Source organism: Rhinolophus ferrumequinum, chromosome 8, assembly GCF_004115265.2.
Source record: "Rhinolophus ferrumequinum isolate MPI-CBG mRhiFer1 chromosome 8, mRhiFer1_v1.p, whole genome shotgun sequence".
NCBI classification, from domain to species: Eukaryota; Metazoa; Chordata; class Mammalia; order Chiroptera; family Rhinolophidae; genus Rhinolophus; species Rhinolophus ferrumequinum.
The window spans coordinates 4,670,377-4,693,033 of record NC_046291.1 but is presented as its reverse complement, the minus strand read 5'-3'; the positions used below and the strand labels follow the sequence as shown (position 1 = coordinate 4,693,033).

At 43.7% G+C, this 22,657-nt stretch overlaps 1 pseudogene; it reads left to right on the top strand.

Annotated features, from left to right (window-relative positions):
• Positions 1-19,197: 19,197 nt before the first annotated feature.
• LOC117026049 (intraflagellar transport protein 20 homolog) lies at positions 19,198-19,701 on the top strand (annotated as a pseudogene).
• The last annotated feature ends 2,956 nt before the right edge of the window (positions 19,702-22,657 follow it).

The following is a 22,657-nucleotide window of genomic DNA, read 5'->3' as shown; positions in this document are numbered from 1 at the left end:
AGCTGGGCTGAGTTAGTGACATGGTCCAGGGCTTGCTAAAGCAGTCCATGCCTAGCGGTTCCAGAACAGATGGCGGGGGTGAGGGGGAGAAGGGGGAATAGAGAAGTCCCCCTGGGCATCACACATGACCATCAGGAGAGTAGAACATCAAGTCAACACAAAGACCCACGTCTTCGTCCACCATCAGCCAGCTGCCAGTCACTCTCAGCGACAGAATTTCACTGCTTGGTGGAAGATGGGTAGTTTGCCACCTTCATATAAGAAACATCAGTGTCATTCTATGTTAAGAGCCCCTTCCATATTCCACTTGGAAAAAGTGGCATGCAACCAGTATATTCCAAAGAGATTAATTCCCTGGAGAAGTTGTTTAAAAAACAATAAAAATTATACAGAAATCAATGTTGCCTATGATACTGGGCCTTGTAATATAATGATATGTACAGGGTTTCAGCCGAGGCGAATGTGTTCCTTAATTGCAAATCTGTGATCCATAGAGGTGGATGTGCAGATAGTCTATAAGCTGACTTGCTGAAGAAATGTGAGGTTAAACATATGTAATGCAGGGTCTCGGTCCCGCTGTACGCGGGTGGACACAGGATATGGTGAGGCCCAAAAGGAACACCCACGGAGCCATAGATAGGGGGTTCATACCATCTCACTGGCGGCTGGCTTGGAGATACAGGAAGAAGGAGCCACGTGATCTGCAACCCGCCATCCGCTTCTCTGCCAAACCCCTTGCCCGTGTAGCCACAGCAGTTATATTAGTGGCCAATGGCTAACCAGTTACAGCTGATGGCCAACTAGTTACAGCAGATGGCCATCTAATAACCGAGCCAGCACCGGTCCACATGAGGCCGAGAGCCTGGAAACTGCTCTCTGGGACTCTGTCCCTGCAGCATATTTTCTGAGTATACGCTTCTCGTCTCCAGTGTGCAATAAGATGGAAATCACCAGGGATCTCTGGACATCATCTCTGAGTTGAAAATATTTGGGTATTGCAGAAAATCGAATGCATTCACTGGGGGGAAAATTACCTCACTTTTCATAGATTGTCCAACCAGCATAAGTACCCTCAAATAAAATAAATTTTCTTTCAGTAGCTGCCCCAAGAAGCCATAAAAAAATATTGGCACCATCATAACAGATATGTTTGTACTTAATGGCAAAAAAAAAAAATGTGAATTGGAAGGAATAATCCTTATTGCTTAACAGATAGTTCACCCCCTACTGACCTTATTTATGGGTGTTTTCTCAACTTTGTGGATGGGCCATACCTGAGTCCCCCTGAGGACTTTCCCTGGCCATCCTGCACAGGTGTGGTCAAGCATAGGTTTGGTTTCTAAGGGGCAGATGGGCACAGCTGAGAGGATGAGGAGGCAGGTGCAGCCACTCCCCACTCTGCACAATCTGGGGACTGTGGGAGGTGAGGGCAGGGATGCCACTCCAGGTCCATTGTAAATCACTTTGAACTGGTCCCTGGTTCTGTAACTACATCTTTTCAAATGGAATGGGTGACTAACACATATAATAGATGCTATTATGTGTATAAACAGCAGTTATCTTGAATTTCAAATATTCTAATAGGACAAAAATGGATGTATTTTCCTCATTATTCATTCAAATATATTCTGGTCCTTTTGTGTGATAATTAGTATCTTGCCCACGCTGTGCTGACTCAGTCTGCTTCTTGGAGTATCTTCTTTTTTCTCCTTCTCAAAGGACCCAGGCAGAGCCTGGAGTTGGAGACAGCTGGAGGGAGAAGAGGCTGATAGAAAGCAAGTAGAAACCAGGGTCTTCTTTCCAAGTGACATTCCAGCATGACTTCTGGGTCTCCAGCCACCAACACAGGGTGTCGTGTGGGGAGTCATGCAGGAGACCCTGCTCGCTGTGCCATGTGTCATGTGGGGTCTCAGCTCCCGCTCCCCACATAAGAACGCAGGACATGGTGAGGCCAAAAAGGAACACCCCCTGAGCCACAGATGGGGGAGTCATACCACTATATTCTCGCTGGCGGCATCCGCCTTTCTGCAATCCGCTCTTGCTAGCTCAGCCACCATCTTCCTGCTAGCCCCCATTTCCTGCTAGCCTAGCCACGACAGTTATATTAGTGGCCCATGGCTCACTGGTTACAGCTGACGGCCAACTAGCCACAGCCGATGGCCATCCAATCACAGTTGATGGCCATTTACTACCCGAGTGAGCACCTTTCCACGTGAGGCCCAGAGCCTGGAAACTGCACTCCTGGCTCTGTCCCCACGCAGGGCCTGGTGACCCAGAGACCACACATCCCATGTCCTACGCCACTTGTCTCTGTACCTTATTTGGTACCTCATCACTCATGTTTGAAGGTTCGAGATCAGGAGATGAATAATAATTAACCAAGACTAAATGTTTGGAGTTTCCCTCCCTGAAACGGCTCAGGTGGAACCCACGACAGAGGTCACCAGGAGAAGGCACCCCCTGTGAAGAGAGCAGGGGACACTCACACAGGCAAAGTGGGGATGGACTAGGGGGTCTGGACATGACCAGTGTAGACGGGCTATAAACAAACTGTGCATTCCACACCTGCTTTATAGCTGGAGAATAACATCTAACATCTGCTACGTGTTGACCAGAAACCTGCTAGAGAGCTAATATTTATTAATTATTTTGATGAGCGATGTTATAATAACATTATAACATTATTAATTATCTCCATATCATAAATGAGGCGAGAAAGAATGAGAAGGTTTGGAAACTTGCTGGAAGTCCCTTAGGTAATAAGAGGGAAAGCTGGACGGCATACTCAGCTTTTGTTCACCCTGCACACAGGCAGCTTAGCTCGCTCGCTAGAAAATACCTTCCCAGAGAGAGGGTCATACCCATCATATTCACTGCTGTATCCTCCCTACACTTAGTAGGTGCTCAGTAAATAATACTGAGCAAGTTGCAATGCGTATAAAAGGGTTGCATGGAGTCACAGCCAAGGAAACGAAGCAGTGAAAGGAATTCAGGTCTTCAGTGACTCAAAAATGCCAGAGGGAAAACAGACAAACCCTGCGAGCAAACTGTCTTTAATGGCCTCCTTCCCCTTCTCCTTGCTCTCTGTTTCACTCCACAACTGACAACTGCTTCCTCCAATGCTGTTGCTCTCACCAGATAAGCCCCTTGAAAAGTTTTCTCTGAAGCCCGGCCAGCGTGACTTTGTAATGTCTCTTCTCCCTGCTGTTCTCCCAGAACTTGTAGATTCTCTTCTGGCTAACTAGACCCACTTTATCTTTCAAAATCTTGACTACTTTTCTCTATGCTACAATCATTGAAAAACATTTTGTATTATTTTCCTTTCAATCTTTGCTTGATTTTTACCCTTACATTTAGTCTTGTCATTATAACATCATTTTTATGTCTTAAAGTCTGATTGTATTTCTCTATCTGAATCGTTTATTATTTTACACTTGATTTCTCTTGCCCCCTTTATTTCCTTTTATTGTTGGGGCCACATATCATCTTTTGCCTCTGGTCCTTTCCATTATGTCTCAGGTTGGTTTTACTAACTTTGGTCGCCATCATTATCATTCTTCTCACGTGGCAGTTTGTGTGATGGAGCGCAAGAGCTGTGGCTGTCATGTGTGCGCCCCACAGGCACCTGGGCTGCCTGGTACTTTCCTCCTTTCTCTCTGTTCTGCAATTCCCCTCAATAGAGACCTTCCATCTCCTTCCATGCTGACTCTTGTTTGTCTTGCAAACAAGAGAAAAATATTTGCCCTAGATCAATTATGATTCTCCGTGCACAGATTAGACATTTGATTATTGGAATGTGTGGTGTTTTTGTTTTGTTGTTGTTTTGTTTTTACATCGTACACCAAGTTCCTTTGGGAGAGAGTCACTTGGTGGACATGAAACCCTCGCTGTCACACAGGGACCCGCTAGGCTCAGAAGGCAGTGCTAGGTTAATACTCCGCTCTAGGCCCTTCTAATTTTGTAGCTAGTTCTATCTGGAAAGGAGCATTTTTCTAAAATCCATCCTCTCATGTCTTTAACCACTGGGAGCTGAGACAGTTGCACACACTTTGTGTTATATGATGGCCGGTCCATTAGGACCAGGCACGGCGTGGGCAGGTGTTGCTGAATTTCCCTCTTGGTTTTCATGGGAGGAAGCCCAGTAGAAGTTCTGTAGCCAGTCTCTTTGAAAGCGTTTCTAGGCAGCCTGCCTCAAAAGTGCTGTGTTTCCTGTATGACTGGAACTCATCAATGAGCAAAAATATGTTTTCTTTTCAATTTCCAGTCCCTGAAAGAGGTGAACGAACAACGAGGAACTCTACAGGAGGTTGATGGGGTGCTAGATGCCATTTCAGTTCTTACTGGGGGCTTGGAAAGATCCACTAGGTCTGTAGACATGGTAAAGTTCAGGACCTCAGTCCCGGAGGCAGCCCCGGGCCCCTGCGGACCCCACTCTGCAGTGCATCTCCCCCGACTTCCGCCCAGAGACCCAGTCTTGGCCCCAACCACCAGCCTACAGTCCACCTGGGCTTATCTCCTGGCCTAAGTCCCTCCCAGAATTGAGGCCCATTCTGACCCTCTACTTAGATCGCTCCCTCCCTCCTCAGACCTGCCGGGCCCCTCCCCTTTGTGCCTCAGCCACAGCAGGACAGATCTCCAGAAACACAGCATCACCCACTCTCGTTAGTGGTTTCCTCAAAGAATTGCTCCGTGCTCTTCGAGGGCTGTCAGAGCAGCTTCCCACTGCCCTTCCTGCCTGGACTTCTCACCACTGAACAAAGCCAGCCTCACCGACTGATGAGGGTCCCGTGGCCCCTGCATGGGACTCCACCGCTGACATGCGTTCCCAGCATGCCCCAGCAGGTTCTCCTTGGAAAGCAAAGCAGAACAGAACACATCAGTATGCAAGAATGTGTTTTCATAGTCTCCAAAGCCTGAAAGGAATTTTTTTTTTTTAAATAATGCTGTAATAGCTGGATGAGTTATCAGATGACTTTTCTTTCTCTTTTACCCCCAAAAGTTTATAAATATTTTGTTCTAACAAAGAAGAGAACTATTTGACTTGCCCAACATTGTGAAGTTTATCTGGGAAATAAATTCCTAAGAGTAGCTAATATTTCTTTAAAATAAGATAATGAAGTGAGGCATACTATAAAGAATATTATAAAGCAAAACAGAAAACGATGGCAAAATTAAAACAGTATGGTGATGATCCAGATACAATCAAACCAATTAGAAAGGACAAACACACATATAAATAAATGTAACGTATTAGAAGGATAAAATTACAAATTAGTAAGGAAATGAAAGACTTTTTAGCAAAATTATATTTGTACAATTGTTTAAAAATTTGAGAGATAAAATTACGTCCTTGCTTTTCATCTTAAACCAAAAGGAATTCCAGACAGATTAAGGATTTTTAATAAAACAAAGCCATAACTATAACAGGAAAATAAAACCCTGGTGAAATATTTATATTGCATCAAGGTGAAATCGGGATTAAAAGCTTGACACTGAAGTCAGACATGTCAACAGGTTGGTTTTGAGCAGGACTGTCAGACGTTTACAAGGCCCGAAACACAGAACAAATGGTGGCCCACATTCACACGAGCAAATGTCCAAAAGTTTTAAATCAGGCCAACACTTTGTTAAATTAGATCTGTTTTCTCCTTCTAACTTGACAAACACAGTCATAACAAACAACAAAAACAAAAAATTTACATAAAGCCATGGTTTTTATATCATTGGAAGTTGGCAACATATCAAAGACTGAATTTCATAATCACTGTCGTGACTGGGTGTTCTATTGCTGAGCAAGCTGTATTTGGATAAGTCATACAATAAATATATACATGACTGATAAAATGTTGTATTTACTCTATAAAAATTACTTTCTTGCCTTCACTTCAGCAAAAAAAAAATCATCACCATTTTATTTCTTTAATTTTCCACATAATTTGCATCCCATTGACACTAGTGAGCTAAAGGATTAAAGAGTACAATTTAATTGCATTCCAAATGTACAAAATTTGAATTCTTTTTTTCAACAATGTACCTTGAATGAAGATTTTTAAAATCTAAAATTATTTTCATGAGTTTTCAAATAATACTTTTCTTCTAAAATATCCAAGTTTTTTCTGCTAAAATTAAGACAAAGTTTTAATTAATGGCAGTCAGAATTGTATATCACAATTATTTATGCAGTGCTGAACATTTTAATTTATTTTCATTAAGTCCTGCAAAATATTTTAATAAAAATAACACTGTCAGCAAGTCCCACATTCACTGTCCTTGTTGCCAATAGAAGGAAATGGAATGCATCGCACCTGTTCTGTTTATACACGTGTGTGTATGACGAATTCTTACAGAGAGAGTGATGTATATGTACACATATACATGAATTATTCAGTATTGTGACGTGCTGGTTGACCACCATATGCAACTGTGAACATCACACTAATCTGGAAGATCCCCAGATCCAAGAATTTACACACACAAAAAGCAAGAAATGGACACTCCATCTGACCACGAAGTTGTACTGTAATAGGCCAGACTGTACGTAACTCACACTCTCCAAGAGGTAGGGTTTTCCCCCAAAGCCCTCGTGTCGCCTGTCTGCTCAGGAGCAGCGGGGCTTCCCAACTTCAGCGGGGGCACCGCACACACGCCATCCTGGTGTTGGGACATGATCACCTTTCGTTTCGAGGACACGGGCAACAGCTGAGGCATTTTTTTCCAGGAACCTGAACATTAGTCAAAACAGCTGTTATTCGGGGAGTGAACCCCTCTGTACCCCTCTGCATACCCAATCCACAGGAGTCATGGGCTGCGATATATTTTAAAAAAAAAATCACCTTCTCGTAAAACAGACAAAACAAACCAATCTATGAATAAAATAAAAAGCAAACTAGAGTATAGCTGTGCAATATACATGACAAACCAAGGATTAATATCTTCACTAAGTAAAAAAAAAGAAAACTTTACAAATATTTTTACAAGTGCCCCAAAGTAAAATGTGCAAAGATAATGACACCAAACAATCACAAAAGAAAAACAATAGATGGCATGTATACGTACATATGTACATATATATTATATGTACATGTGTCATTCAAACTTGCTAATAGGCCTTGCCTTCCAGGCGGAGACCCTGGTGGAGCTCCTGAGCGGCCTAAGGCCTCACTGTTTGCAAGTTTACGAGACCTGCTTTTTGAGAAAAGAGGGGATGGGAGCCCACGAGGAACAGGAATCAGGAGGAGAACGGTGAGGGCGTCTAGGATGTAAGTTCGGGGGCGGGTGGGGGGGGGGCCTCAGAGAGACCCAGGATCTGCTTCCTTCACCTCTGGAGCCAGGACATGAAGGAAAGAGAGGCTGCACTTTCCTCCATGGTGTTTGGTTGTGATTACAAATGCCAGCTGAGGGAGTATAACCATCATCACCGCTGCTGTGAGGGCCCGTTATGTGTCACACAGTGTGCTAGATGCTTCCAGGGGGCACCTGTTTACAATCTGACAGCCTTTTCTCATTTGCCCAGAGACAAAATACAGTTCATGGCTCTGGGGAGGTCCCAGGGACCTCTGAAAGAGCGAGTCAGTAAACCCGTGGCTGTGCCAAATGTGGATTTGCTTTGCGGGGCAGGGGCCCGGGTGCTGTTTTAATTGGCCACTTCTTTTATTAGCATGGAAATTAAAATCACCAGCTTTTGCTTAGTTATTTGACTTTGCATCTAAACATCACGTTTTTTTTTTTTTTTTTGTAAAACACAGAGCTAAAATTTTTTGACTACCAGTATTAATTTAAATTAGCAATAAACCTTTAACTAGGTTTTAGGACAAATAGCCAGTGTATTTAAAAATAACTTATTTTCATCTGCCATTAATTGTGCTGAGCACTTTCTGTTTAGCAAAGGACATTATAAGTCATTATTAAAAGGAAATATTACAAGAGCCAAGTCTTGGAAACCACCCCTATTTGCCACCACGTCACAGATTGATGTATTAAATAACAGAGGCCCAGATAAAATTGTAACACACTTTTTTCTCAGTCATCCTTCTCCAAGCCACATTCCCACTGGAATACTAGGCCAAAGAGAGTGATACTAATTTTATCCAAGTTTTAACTAAATTGAGATAATTACAACCCCAGATTTTAGTTTTAAAAAAAATTGTTTAGTTGCGTTTTTTTTTTTTTTTCTTTTTAAATCTGTGGTCTATTGCTGCAATAGGTTACCATGCTCTGCTACCGTCCTGGGCCACCGCCCACAGAGTGCCATCTCTACCTCATAGAGAAACTCTCCCTGAAAAGAACACTTGATTCCCGAAATAAACAATTGCAAATGAAAGTGCTATCACTTGCCAACTTCAAAGGTGGTCGCTAAAGCAGGATTTCTGGGTTTTATCTGAAATTATATCTGCTTTTGCTAAATAAACGCTATCTGGAAGAACGAGGAAGAGTGCAGATATAAACCCTTCTTGAGTCTGATATAGCAGGATGTGGGGTGATGTTTATTCCAAAGACCCCTCACAGAGCGAGGAACACTGGCCAAGGTCATTTTCTTCTGCCTTCTGAAATCTTGACCGATGGAGCTTCAGTGACCCTTCTAGGCCATGCAGATTCCAAGGCCATAAAAGACGAACTTTCCTCCCTCCTTTGCTCTTGTCTAACAACTCATCTCAAGGTTTTATTACTAATGAAACCTCTTAGCAATTGCTATCATTGTTGCTCTTCTTCTTATTTGCACTGTGCTGTTCTGCTATTGAGATAGAGAGACAGAAGAAGCTTCACCAAAAGAGCTGATACAGTCTCAACATAGCCAGACTACCGATACACATAGACGAATGAATAATTTTAATTACATAACTTTTGCTATAGTTAAAAAAAAAATCCTGAGGTAGCTGGTTCACCGTGGGTCACACCGCTGGTGTTCAGGTATAGCTGTCCTTCAGCAATTAGTCAAAATTCACATCACACCCAACACCTCTGTGTTCTAAGGGTTAAGGATAATATGCCTAAGAGTTCAGGCACGTAGCTGGTGCTTGCTAAATATCTATTTAATGAATGTTACGGCAACGTGTTCAGGAGCCCTGTTTTCATGACCATTTCTGAGAAATGCCGCAATCTATCTGTGAGACCTTGAGCTGCTAACTTCCTCTGTCCAGTTTGCAGCAGACGGCTTTGACACTAGCCCCCTGGGGCAGACGCTGGCAGAACTTACAGAGATGGTCCATCCCGTGGGAACCACCATGTCAAAGCGATGCAAATCTATCCAGACATGGCTCAAGAAATCTATGGCAAGATGGCAGAGGGAGGCTTTTCAGCGTGGGATGGAAAATGAGCAGACATCAGGCAGGCAGCTGACACTGGTCGAGGTGGATGGAAGGGAGCACAGAGATGCGTTGAATTTCAGTCCCTGGGATGGACGGACCCAGCCCCAGCAGGACAGGACCAGGAATGGAAATAGGACGACACCAGACACCACAGGAATGAAAATAAGGATCAAAGCCAAGGTCCAGGCAGAATCGCTTGGACCTGTGGTGGGCACAGTGTCTTGGGGCCCAGAAATAAAGGAGATTCATTTATAACAGCCCACCCTGTCAGCGTTGGGCTAATTGCAAAGGGGGAACCTTGCTAAGCTTCTCAGAGTTGGTCTGGCTGAGTCTAAATATCTGTCTAAGAAGGAAAGTGGAAGAAGCAACGTCCCTGGGACCCCAGCTTAAGGAAGAAGAGAGTCCTCAAGAGTGGGCTGCAGAAGGGGTGAAACCAACATGGAAAATACGATTAGACTGAAGTCATTCCATCCAGGCTATAAAACCATTTGATTTGACCCAATATGACTGTAAAAAAAAAAAAAAAACACCTCCCATCATAAAAATCAGGGAGAAGGGGGAGGCAATAATTAGGATTAAGTGTCCCCACACTTAATTCCTATTAAAATCCGATTTCTGGTAGATAAGTGAATAAATAGTGCATTTACCAAGAGGCGACATTTACAAAGAAACTTTTGTTTAACAATATGTTACTGTAGACCCTCAATTCTTAAATCACACATTCAGTTCCTGCTACTATTAGGAAAACTTGTGGGAGACTTTGAAGTGGGCAAAAAGAAATAAAAAGGTCGCTGTGTTTTGTCTAGCACACCTTGCCAGGGTCCCTGCTCACTGTCTCTGAGCTATTTTATTTGCCGGTAAGTTGTAGAAAATTGATGCTACTGCAAATTATTGTTGCCCATAAAAATGCAGGGATGACAAACAGGACTTTGCTCAGTGAGAAGAGGCACGTGGGCAGGCGGGGCGTGGCTGATGGACGACGGCACAGACCCAGGGCTCAATGCCCGGCAGTGACAATGTCCAGAAGAGAGGTTTTAATGCAGTTGTCTTGTGGGAGAAAGAGCAGCCCTCCTGACACACAAAGTATCTTTGGCCAATCAAATAAGCAACAGATATGACTTGCAAATTTCCATTTGAAATAAAGGAGAGGATATAAGTGAATTGACAAACTGAAGCCATTAGAATTTTTGAATATGTACATATGTATATATACTTAGAATATATATACATCTTCATATATGTATGTATGTATGTCTGTATGTATGTATAAATATTCAGAACATCTAATAGTGAAATGTTCCGAATATCTATGGAATTTTTAGGAGTTATTCATTTGCACATCTTTGTTGAGTATTTGTAGACCCAGGTTTGGGAAGAAGGGGTGTGGGTAGAAAGAGTTATTGGCCACCAGTTTAGGACAATCTGACTCTTGTCTTACAGGTCAGCTTTACAGAGACTCTGAGAAGTGACTGAACATCCAAACTGTCCACCCAGAGGGGTGAATGGACAGGATGGATCCTCTGGCTTCCACCCCTGTTGGTCAAAGCTTACTCATCAGAGCACCGGGGCCCCGTACTTTTGGTCAAGTACAGACATGGGGATCCCATAGGGCCACACCTCGGTGACCACAGGGATGCTCAGAGACAAGAGACCCGTGGCATGAGTGTGAGTCAGGGCACTGTCCAATCCTGCCCTCAGGCCACACAAAGGACTGGAGCAGCCACCTGGGTAAGTGCCTAAGGTGACAGTGGCTTGGATCCCTGCCATTGCCAGGACGACTCTGGTCGGAAATCAAGGCAAGCACACAGATGTGGGAGGTGCATACACAAGTCCCAAGTCACACACAGTAACATTCCCATGGTCTTTATACATAATTTTGTCTTGGCTTCATTTACTATCTTCCTTTTTTTTTCCCATGAGAAAAATGTCTAATCACTTCTGTGTCCATGGCTCAAATGAGAAGCCTACATTTTTTTTCTTATTCCTCTCACTTTGCTTCATGCATCCACATGAAATATATTTTAAAACAACTCTTTAAGGAGAGTCCTATTTTCAACATATTCACTCACCTCGGAAAAATCACATCTTATGTGGGAAAGTTCACTGTCATAGCTTTAAATTGTCCCTAGAGCCAATAAAATTCTGGTCCTAGGACCTGTATATATTTTAGAAACCACTTCCTGTTAACAGACCCTAAATCTTCCATAAAGAAGGAGTTATTAAATAGAGGAATGAGCAGATGGGTCCCATTTCCTAGTGTCTGGGGGGCGGAGGGGATGCATATTTCTACTTGGATTCATGGCGTCCCTCTAACTCAGGAGCTCTCTCTTCCAAGTTCCGTTTGAAATTAATCTACAGCCACATCCAGCAGAAGCCTGGCCTTGACTTCTGAGTGTAGCAACATTTTTCTGCTTCTTTTGATGCTATTTTTGGTCTCTAATTTAAGTATCATATGTAGAATACTCTTCCTTGATAAAAAAATGTGTTGAAGAGCAAACGTGAGCTTTCTGACATGTGTTCGTTATGGTATGGCAGATGACTCAGCATGACAGATAACAAGAACCTTGTAAATTTTAGAGCTACACACAGTAAGTCGTCCAGGTAACACCACCCTGGAGAAGAGCTCGTGATTACAACAATGGTCTTTCAGAGAATTTTGTTTGTTTGTTTTGGCCACCATCTGCCATGTCAGCTGCCAACTCTTTTTCCCACCCACCTCACCCCCAGTCATTACCAGGAATCCCCAGGGGAACTTCACAGAGGTCACGTAGAGATTCTGGTTTCTCTGGTGATCTGTGTCCAGTGTTGGGCAAACAAAGCGCTGATCCCAAGCTGAGGATCCACGTTTCCCCCTGTCAAGTAGAACTTTTCAGTCTTTGCAAATTTTTCTTTCCTTGCCCAAGGGTCCTTCTTGGCATGAAGGAATGGAATGGTGGGTAAGCAGTCTTTGCAATGGGTTCTCAGTAGCTCTTCTGGCATTGGCTCCCAGGTTCCCTAACTCGTGAACAGAGTTTGGCTGAGTGGGTGGTTCCTTTGAGAGACATCCCTGGAGCCCTGTGTGTCCCCTTTCATAAGCCATGGTCTATACAGAAAGTTGGCGTATTACCACAGAGCTCAATTCCACTCAGTTGTAAAAATCCTCCAGTTTGGAGTGTCCTGCGTCACACCTAGATGGTCAACAGGCCTGACGACCCCTGGGGGAAGACTGAGCCTCCAGCCAATACTCCGGGTCTCACAAGCCCTTTATCAATTTCCACAACTCAGATTCCAGCAACATGGTCACCAGTCCTCCCTCTCTTCTTGTCCCTCTCACCCACTTTCCTGTATATTTCTTTAAAATGAAGCAGATTAGCTATCTTTCTGTCTCTGCCCCTTACCGTCTAACATCCTCAGGGTTTTAGATTTTTGTGAAGCAGCTTATCACGGTATTTTCTTAAATAACTCCCTTTCAAAGAAGAATTCTCATTCAGTTATTAAGCTAATAAAATTTACATCTTCCTACACATACGGAAGATAGATGGAGACATAGAAATACAATATTCTTTAAGACTACTACATTTTCAGGATTCTAGGTTAACATGATCCTAATTGTTTTACTCTCTGTGACTCAAAAGTTTCCAGTTTCTATGGCAATGTAGTACCTCCATCCCTACCTGTCTTTTCTGAGATGTCTTCTAATTGGACTATGACATTTGATATCAAATCCAGGGTATGCAGCTGAGTGAATAGTACATCATATTGACAATGCATTTTACAGTGAAACGTAAATGCCCGTGCGTTCAGACTGTACATCAAACACATTTATGGGGTGTTAAATATTCAGAAAATGGGAATGCCGTATTAGCACTCTCTAGAGCTCACTCAGAGCCATCCCCAGGAGAACAGGGTGGGTATCTCAGCCTCCACCTCCAAGTGCATTTTAGACGCAGATTCCTGGAAGTGCCAGGGGACCCATATTGAAAACTTGCCTCTCAACATAATCCCAAATAATAAAGTCGGCTACTAGAACAGCAAGACTCCAATATACATAGCTTTATATTCAGCCTCTTTTAGGATACAAAGTATGAGGACTCAAGAACATTCTGTAACCTGCTGTTGATTTGCTTTCTATTTCTCTAGAAAATGCATTCATCTGTATGACTTTTGTTATTGGAGTGTTAAAAAGAAGACAAGAAAAAGCATTAAATGTAGGTCTCGGGCATCTGCCGGCAGCCTTGCAAGTTCTCGAGCTGGGTTCCCAGGACTGAGCTGGGAGCACCGAGGAGTGGGTTCCAGAGGCCCATGCCAGATTTGGGAGGCCATTCCAGCACAAAAGATGTGCTCAGCATCACCTGCCATTCTCTGCAGAAACAGCCCAGGGAAGGGTGAGGCCACAGAAGGGCCCACTGTGGACAAGCCAGCTCTTTCATCGGCGAACATGGCTGCAAACCTGTCCCACCTGACCAGCCTGTCCACATCAAATCCACATCCCAAGCTGAGCAGGAGCCCATTGTTGCAACAATGCATTTTACGGTGAAACCCCACGGCTCACCATTGTTTGGAGACAAACCAGTGAAGAACAGAACTGAGCTGCTGGGGATGAGCCAAGAAAGAGCTGATCTCCAGAACTGAATAAAAGAGGGCAGCCTGGTTGTTCTCACCACACACACACACACACACACACACACACACACACAGGTCTCTAACACCCTGAATGCAAGCAGGACCCTCAGCAATGCCATTGAAGTGGCTAGAGCTAAAAACAATAACAACACATTTCCATCCACCCAACACAGCCCTGTGGTCGGTTCTCCAGTCACGAGGTAATGTCTTCTGAACCCCGGGTCCAGGTGGGTGAGTGGGGTGAGTCCTGTCTATAGCAAGGGGAGTGATGGGATTTGACGTTGACTGAACGCTCGCAGGCAGTGTGCCATACTCTGTGTTCCTTATAGGCTGAATTGTGTCCCATCGGAAGTCATGTGTTGACATGCTAAACCACACTACTTCAGAATGTGAGGACGACCTCCTCGAGGTCTGTGAACACCGCTGCTCTGAGAGAGGAAAAGCAAATCAAATTAACATTTACTGGAACTCTACTCTGTGGAGACGCTGTTCTGGGCACATCACAGGGTGCCAGTTAGTAAAAGACATCGTCCTTGTCATTAAAAAGATGACAAATAAAGCCAGTAAAAACTTGAATAATTAAAATGCTAAATAACAGCGGAGACAACAATTGGGTGGACACCATATGGCAGTTGAGGAATAATTGCTAGGTGAATTTTAAAAATAACATTGCTATTTGTAGAATACAGAATTGTACACAAACTCCCACAGACATCTGGAAAACATACTTTTCCGCAGGATGGGTAAGAAGGACCCGTTCACAAAGTGGTCAGTTTGACCAAATCTTGGTGACATGACTCATTATTAGAATCTTCGATAAGGTTCTACCTTTCTGTCTAGTTGGACACAGTGTTGGTTTTTGTTTGTTTGTTTGTTTGTTTTTAACCAACACCTAACTAAAGGAATGTGGATTATCCAATTTGTGGATTTCTATAATAAATACTAAGTTGCAGGTTTCCTCCAACAGCTATTTTGGAAATCTTTCCTGTGATTAGCTAGGGCTTGCTCACCACGAGTGAGAATTCGTACTCAGTGTGATCTGGCCGAAGAAAACAACTGGGCAGGACCATTGATGGAGGCACGGAGATGTACTCTAAAGCTGAAAATAAAGGCCATTAGGTTTTATGCCCATTTTACATTATCTTCTCATTACTTCCTCCATTAGCACAAATAATTTAGTTTTAGAAAGTACAGCAAAGCTATTATGCAAGTATGAATTTTGTAATAAACTCTTTCCTTAGCTCTGCTTCAAAGTTTTCATTTTCAATCAGACATCGGATGCCTTTCCCAGAACTGCTTCTTTCCCCTTTAGAGAGAAAGAAAAGCACTGGCAGCATTTTTGGAAAACAAGGCCGGCATTCTCAAGCTCGACTCCCCTGAGTTACACTTGACCCAATGAGGCTCTAGGCGTTGCACTGTCCTGGTCCTAGGTGCTTAGGAGCCAGGCCCTGCTTCTGGCTGCTGTCACTCTATCCTTCTCCTCTTCCAGTAAAGTAAAACGGATGCCAGGTAAGGATGCCATCCTGGAGGGAACAGCCCTCGTTTATTTTACAGTAAACCATTTGCCCACTTTGGTCCTTTGTGCATTGCCAGCAACGAATAACTTGGAGACCCTCGTGTGACTCCCACACGAAAAGAGCTGGCAAAGGGAATAGGATAAAACCGCCCCTGTCATTTTTAGTGACACACTCCAAGGGAGGAGAAAGAGTGGCATTTGTTTTGCAAGCCACTGTGTACACCTAACTTAAGCCCAAAGTCTCCGAGGACAGTTTGGTGTAGATAGGCTGCAGAAAAGCCATTCTCTCTTACCAAGTAAAGTGCCGCAAGGCACCCAGTTATAGACAGTGTCACAATTTCCAAGCCCCAAATTAGGACAAATCTGCCACATGTGGTCAGAAAGCAGACTGAGTATTTAAATTCAAGATGGTCCTCTGAGACCTAAAAGATGGTGTGAAGTCAGACCAGGGAAGGGCTGTGCCACTCAGCCCGAATGGGAACAAAGACGTACAATAGGAATGGAAGCAGTTCTAGAAAGGCAGAGAAGAACCGAGGAGCCGCTCTCTCCAAGTGAGAATGAGGTGTGTGTGCTGTGCGTGTCCTGGCGCCCAGCGAGGGGGGCTCTGGTTGTGCCCTTCAGGCTGCGCTGCTGTGAACCAGAAATGGGAAAAAGCCCACTCCTGATTCTCTGGTTTCACTCCTGTCTTCGGGACTGACAGGAGACCTCCTCCTCCTGATACTTTGCATGCATCTATTTTTGGACACGTATTTCTTAACGTTAGAACCACTGCGCAAAGCACAGCAGAACCCAATCTATTCATAAAAGAGCAGCAAAGCCAATAGCCAAACAAACCTTCACTGTTCTTCATATCCCTCTCGTGCTGTGGAGTCAGAGCTGCTCTCACTTTCTCCAGGCAATTCCATAAACAGAACTTTGCAAGAAGATTCCTACAAAGTAAATATTTAGAAGGCATGCTTGCCGATAAAAATATTTCATTAATAAATATTTGGGGAAATGAAAGTGTTTCTGTAAATGGTACCCAGATGAGCAATTCTTACACCAAGAGAAGAAACATCTTCAGTTAGTAATAAATGGTGAGTCTGTTTTAATTCTTTATTTGGGGAATCAAAACTCACTCAACAAAGCTGGAGACATTCCAAAATCTCTGGAAACTAAAGCTTTAGGAAGCAAAGCAAAGGGATACAGACAATTGAAACATGGTGGAATGGTTTTAAGGAAACAGAGGTGTTCCTGAATGATCTCTGTAAGAGGGGAGAGTGCGCGTGTGCTCTCACACACGAGTTATGTTTAGTCATTTCACACTGTTTTAAACGATGTATCAAAGTGAGCAAATTATCTGAATGTTGTCTCGAATATTCTGAGGCTGTTCCATAGCACGTGAAGGTTCCTGCATACTCCACCATCGCTCCTCTATTCTTTCATTCCACCAACACTGACTGAGCGTCAGACATTGTGGGACAGGGTGGGACAATCCCAAGCACAGGCTTTGCTGGCCTGTCCTCGGTGACAAAAGAAACAGAAGAAGCCTGGAATTGCAATCTGTGGTGAGCACCCTGGAGGAAAGCAAAAGGGTCTTTCCCGACTACCCTGCTTTGCCTGGGACTGTCCCAGTTTTGTATCCAAAGTCCCTGGAAAGCCTCAGTCCTGGGCAAACTGGAACAATCGGTCACTACTTGAGTCGGGTCCTTGAGTCAGGCAGGAATGACCACTGCTGGGAAGGGGTGCTGAGCACCGAAACTGCAGGCAGAGGATGGAGGTGACGGAATGGATGTGGCGGGAGCTGTAGATTGGGAGTGTTAGTGTGTTGATGATAATTAGTGGGGGTGCAGGGATGACACCCCTATGGAACGTGTCTCTTATCAAAGTGAAGTGACCTCCATGTTCCTGGGGACGCTTTCACTTTGAACGTGGTGAGTGATCCTAACACATCCTCCCTCACATCCTTTTTAGTTCTCGTTACCTGACATACGTTTGCCTCAATGATTTCTTCTTTGGCATCACGTCTCAGGCCTGACTTTGGGTAGGATAATATTGTTAGATTTTGTTTAATTCAATTTTTTCCTTTTACTCAGAGAATGAACCCATGTTTCCTGGTCGTGATTACTTATATTTGGTCTTGCTTCTGTCATCGTGTTTTATGCCCTTCTGTTTGCTTTCTATTCTATTTTGTTTGGATGTCTTTCCCCCGTTTCCTTTTGCTGTATAGACTTCTGCAGGGATTTGTAGGGCAAATGGCGTTTTGATTCTGTTAATTGTTACATCAAAGATTTTTTTAAATGTACTTAAAATGCATTTTTAAACTTAAGGAAACGAGCCGTCAGAATCAGTAAGAAAACAGGCCTGGGAGGCCCTTTCAGGAAGACGGTAGGTTTGCGGTGTGGAGACTAATTTATGCCTTTTCCTCCTTGTCTCCCTACCCCAGCCTCACAATTCATGTTAAATTAATCCAGACCTTTAAACACTATCTTTTTAATTTTACCCTGCAAATTATTTGTAACAACAAAAAACATGTTTTAAAATAGTGTCTTAAAAAATGATACAGCTTTCCCTGAGTATGTTCAATTGCACACCACCTGCTTTTCCCAGTCATAATTTCCTCAATTTTGAGTTCTAGTTTAGGGATGGTTGATATTATATTTCACTATTTCTTTAATTTTCACTTTTGGTCCATCTCCATTCTCGACGCTCTTTCTGAAATGCTAGTATCCATAATCTTAGAGCTGTCCTTGGTATAGTTTTTCTTCCTCTCTTAGTCTCAGCCAGCTAGGGTGTTATAACAAATACCACACACAGGGCCACTCGGTGAATTCAGCTGAAATCGAGGGGTCACTCTAGATACTACTTCTCGCTCTTTCCCTCCACACAGCCTGCAAACTGTACAGTTTCTGTCTCTTTAATATCTGCTCTCTCCATCTGTGTTCTCCGCTTTATTCCACAGCCACAGCCCTAGTCCCAACACTCAGCACTTCTTGCCCCAACATCTACAACAACCAGGTAACTGTTCTCCCTGACTTAAGTCTCGTTCCCTTCTGGTCCACCCTCCATATTCCTGACAGAGGGGACTTTCAATTTCATTATGTCCCCATTCTGCTGTAAGTCAAGAGTTTTCAGTCCAAATCACTTGGAAAAGTGACCTGTTCATCATTTAACTCTCAAATGCATTCCTCCCCAACACACACACACGCACACACACACACACGCACTCACACAGGCTTCCATCCACCCTGAGTTACCAGTTAGCCTTTGCAATACCTCTTGCTGCTCAAATCCTTATGCCTTTCCAACTGTCTGTCCCTCTGCTTGTAATACACAGAACCTCTTCAATTAATTCATGCCTGTCAAATTTCAAAATACAACCCCAACTGGGTAAGGAAATTCTGGCACATCCACACAGTGAAACACTATATCCATTCAAAAGAAGACGGCAGAGCTCTGAATTTGCTTCGGAGCCATCACCAGGATATTCTGTTTATGCAAAAAACAAGGTGCAAGAGAGTGTGCATGGGATGCTATCGTTTTCCTAAAAACGAATATTAGAAATATAAAGCTGCCCTCCTGCGTCAGCCTGGGCCACAGCACAATGCCACTACGGAGTCGGCAGCTAAGCTGTGTGCTTCTCCGGGGTGACCACCATGTTGCATTTATCTCTGTACCCCCAGCACCTAGCAGGGTCGACATGTAGTAGGTGCTCAAGAAATACGCATTGAATGAACGATCCTATGATAAGCAACCGGACTTTATGCTTTCCTGACCCTTGAGCCTGGGACACATTTCCTCCTGACTGCCACGCTCACTCCTTCCAAGCAGATCCTCTCCTCTCTAGGGAAGTTGGGAGGGAAACAGCCATGGCCAAGGATATCCTGGGTGACACAGTGCAGTGCTGGTCCAACGTTGTGGGTGTTGGACCCAGAAGTTACCCAGCAGACCACAGCGCTCAAGGAAGAATGAGAGGACCTTGAGGGCAAAATTGGCCAGTTTCAGAAAATAATTGGTGGTTTAATTGAGCTTGTTGACCAACTTGCAGAAGAAGCAGAAAATGAGAAGATGGAGACCACTGGTGCTCAGAACTTGCTCCAATCTATAGCAAAGCAGAGAGAAGCCCAAGAGCAGCAACTCCAAACACTGGTAGCAGAAAAGAAAATGCACCTGAGAGGAATCAGGTTGGAGATGAAGTTTTGTGTAAAGTAGCAACAGAACAAAATGAATTTATTGACGAATTTCTTTTTCAGAAATGAACTGAAAATTTCATTTTATAGCAGGAGGGGGAAAAAATAGCAACGACAACAACAAAAACACTTCAGAAAATCTCTGTACCATTCAAGTGACTGACTAATGACGAAGTATGTCATGTGAGATGGTGTGTAAGGAATGCAGCATCTCTGAAGGCAAGAAAACATGCCTGGGGGAGCTTGTTCCAGATGTCAGTGCATATCTGGTGGTCACCCAGTGACCACAACAGCCCAGGTTGTCACTTCTTGCATATTTAGTCTAAACTGAGCAGTCTGTAAACTTTGGTCTTCTTTTTTTGTGTTTTTTTTTTTTTTGTAAATTCACGAAGCTTTGGAAGAAAAAACAATGAATTATTGTTTTTCAAATGGCAAACAAGAGAAATATAATGGTAGAAAGAAAAAAATGCAGTGGAAAATTTGAAAAAAAAAATGGAGGTGATATCTCAAAAAAAAAAAAAAAAACAGAGCAAAAGGACAAAGAAAGAGGAAATAGATGAGGTGAATAAAATAAGGAAAATGGACATCAATCCAAGCAGTCGAACATGCAAATAACATGTGTTCCAGAAAGAGGAAATGGAGGGACAATTTATTTTTCTTTTTATTAAAGAAAAAAGTCAGGATAGTTTTCCACAATGTAAAGATATATGTTTCCAAATTGAAAAGGCTGTTAAATTATCCATCACAAATCATAATAGATGAAAATGGAATCACATCAAAAGATATCTCAATAAACTTCACAACCTTGGGAACAAAGAGAAGTTTTTATTATGTTGAGAGAGAGAAAAAAACATACCCATAAGATGGGTCTCTGCACATCAGTGAAAAACGTGATCTCTAAGGGTAAAGTGATAAAATTCCTGTTAGTTGATGATACATTGATTAATAACTTACTGTTTTCCATTCTCCACAGTTGCCAGGGAGCTCAGAGTTGAGATCCATGCTCACCTGCAGGCACTCTGATCATCCAGTTCTGCCAGGATGAACAACTCCTTCCATCTTTAATTCATATTCGAAAGCTCTAAACATTTATTTTTTATTTAATACTTTTATGGCTATGTATTATTTACCATAACCTGTCTAAACCCTTTTGGAGTCACATGGGCATGAAAAAGAAGCCAGAAGGAAGGTCTCCCTCTTCTTTCCATCACACCTTCCCAGGTGTGTCCCACCTCTTGCTCAGAGCTTACCTGCAGCCCAGGGCGTCTCTATTTATGGCAAAGCCCCTCCTCCTGAATGGCTCTTTCTTCCCTCAGAATCCTCCATAGTCTTCTTTGGCAATGGGTGTCACATTTGGGGAGAGGAGATAGGAAAATCGCTAATTTGGACTTTTTTATGTGGTTATTTATTGTCCGTTTCCTCTACCAGATTTTAAAATCTGTGGGAGCATCCCCATGGCTGTATTTCTTGTGGCTACAATACTGCCTGGCACATAGCAAACGCTTCTGTTAATCTGCTCAGGCTGCCAGAGCAAAATTGCACAGACCAGGCACCTGAAACAACAGACATTCATTTCTCACAGTTCCAGAGGTTGGAAGTCCAAGATCAAGGTACTAGGAAATTTGGTTTTTGGTGAGAACTCTCTTTCTGGCTTGCAGATGGCACCTTCTCACTGTGTCCCCACCTGGTCTTTCCTCTGTGAGCTTAAAGAGAGAAAGCTCTCTGGTGTCTCTTCCTCTTCTTGTAAGGACGTCATTCCCACTGGATAAGGGTTCCTCCCTTATGAGCTTGTTTAACCTTAATCACTTCCCAAAAGGCCCCATCTCCAAATGCAGTCACATTGGAGGTTAGGGCTGCAACATAGGAATTGGGGGGAGGGGCACCATGCAGTCCATAATAGCTCTTACATGTTTGTTAAATGAATAAATGAGTCTGGAATCTTGGGGCTTGAGGGGACTTCAGAGATGTGCATCTGCTTGTTTGACCCAAACTTGGAGAGGAAATGTGACCTATTCAGGGCCACACGGGCAGAGGTGGACACACCTAGGACTGCACAAGCTTACTTGTTAGGGAGCAGAGACAGGTGGGAGATTTGCTGGGGAAGAACATCTGATGTTGACGAGAGCTGGGTTCAAGTCTGATGTGTCCCTTTCAAGCTATGCATGACCTTGAGCAAATCTATTTAATCAATGAGAATCCTTTTTTGTAGAAATAGAAATAAAATGGGGTAAACTGCATAGCATGCGTCTGGGACTCCAGAAGCACTCAAGAGCTGTTAGTTAAATTGGACTCAATGTTTCTTAAAGAAGGTGCTACCCTGGAAAGTCTGTGTGGGATCCTAAGATGACAGAGGTAACTTGTGCTTTTGAGTGACTCCTTCTAGACCGTAAGGCAAGGGGATCAGAGTCCCCCAGCTCATGCTGGGTGGGCCACCTGCAAGGTGCAGAGCAGAATAAATGTCAGGAAGGCTCCCAGTGGAAACAGCTGAGAAAGGCGTGGAATTCAGGTTGCATTTTGAGCAGAAGTGCCAACAGAGCGCCAATCACCTGGGCATGAGAGGTGCAGGTAACGAGGACCTAGTCACCAGTCCTGTGCCAATGAAACAGGTCAGGTTCACAAAGGACTCAAAAGCAGCCCAGAAACCCGCGTCCCACTGCTTACGTTCTGCACCACAGCCGCTAGGAGGAGGAAGGAACTGGAAAGTGGTATCAGATACCCCGGATGTCTTTCAGTGCGCAGTGTATTGTGATACACTTTTAGATCCATACTTCCAGGACAAGTGCTTTTGTTACTGTTTAAAAGAGGTTGTCACATACGAGACCACCAACAGATGATGCTTCGTCCCCCTGTCTATGAAAGTTTAGCATCTGATGGTCAGAGGGAAAAACAAAGAAGCTCCCTCAACTCTCTTTCCAAGCCTGTCTGGACAGAATCTACCTGCTTACCGCCCCATGGCAGCCCTCTCTGAACATGTCATTATCTGGCTAACTGCCACCTGTCCTCTGCCCTACCTGACTCTAATGTGACCTTGTCTGAGGAGAGTGGCTGCAGCACCTCAGGCTGAT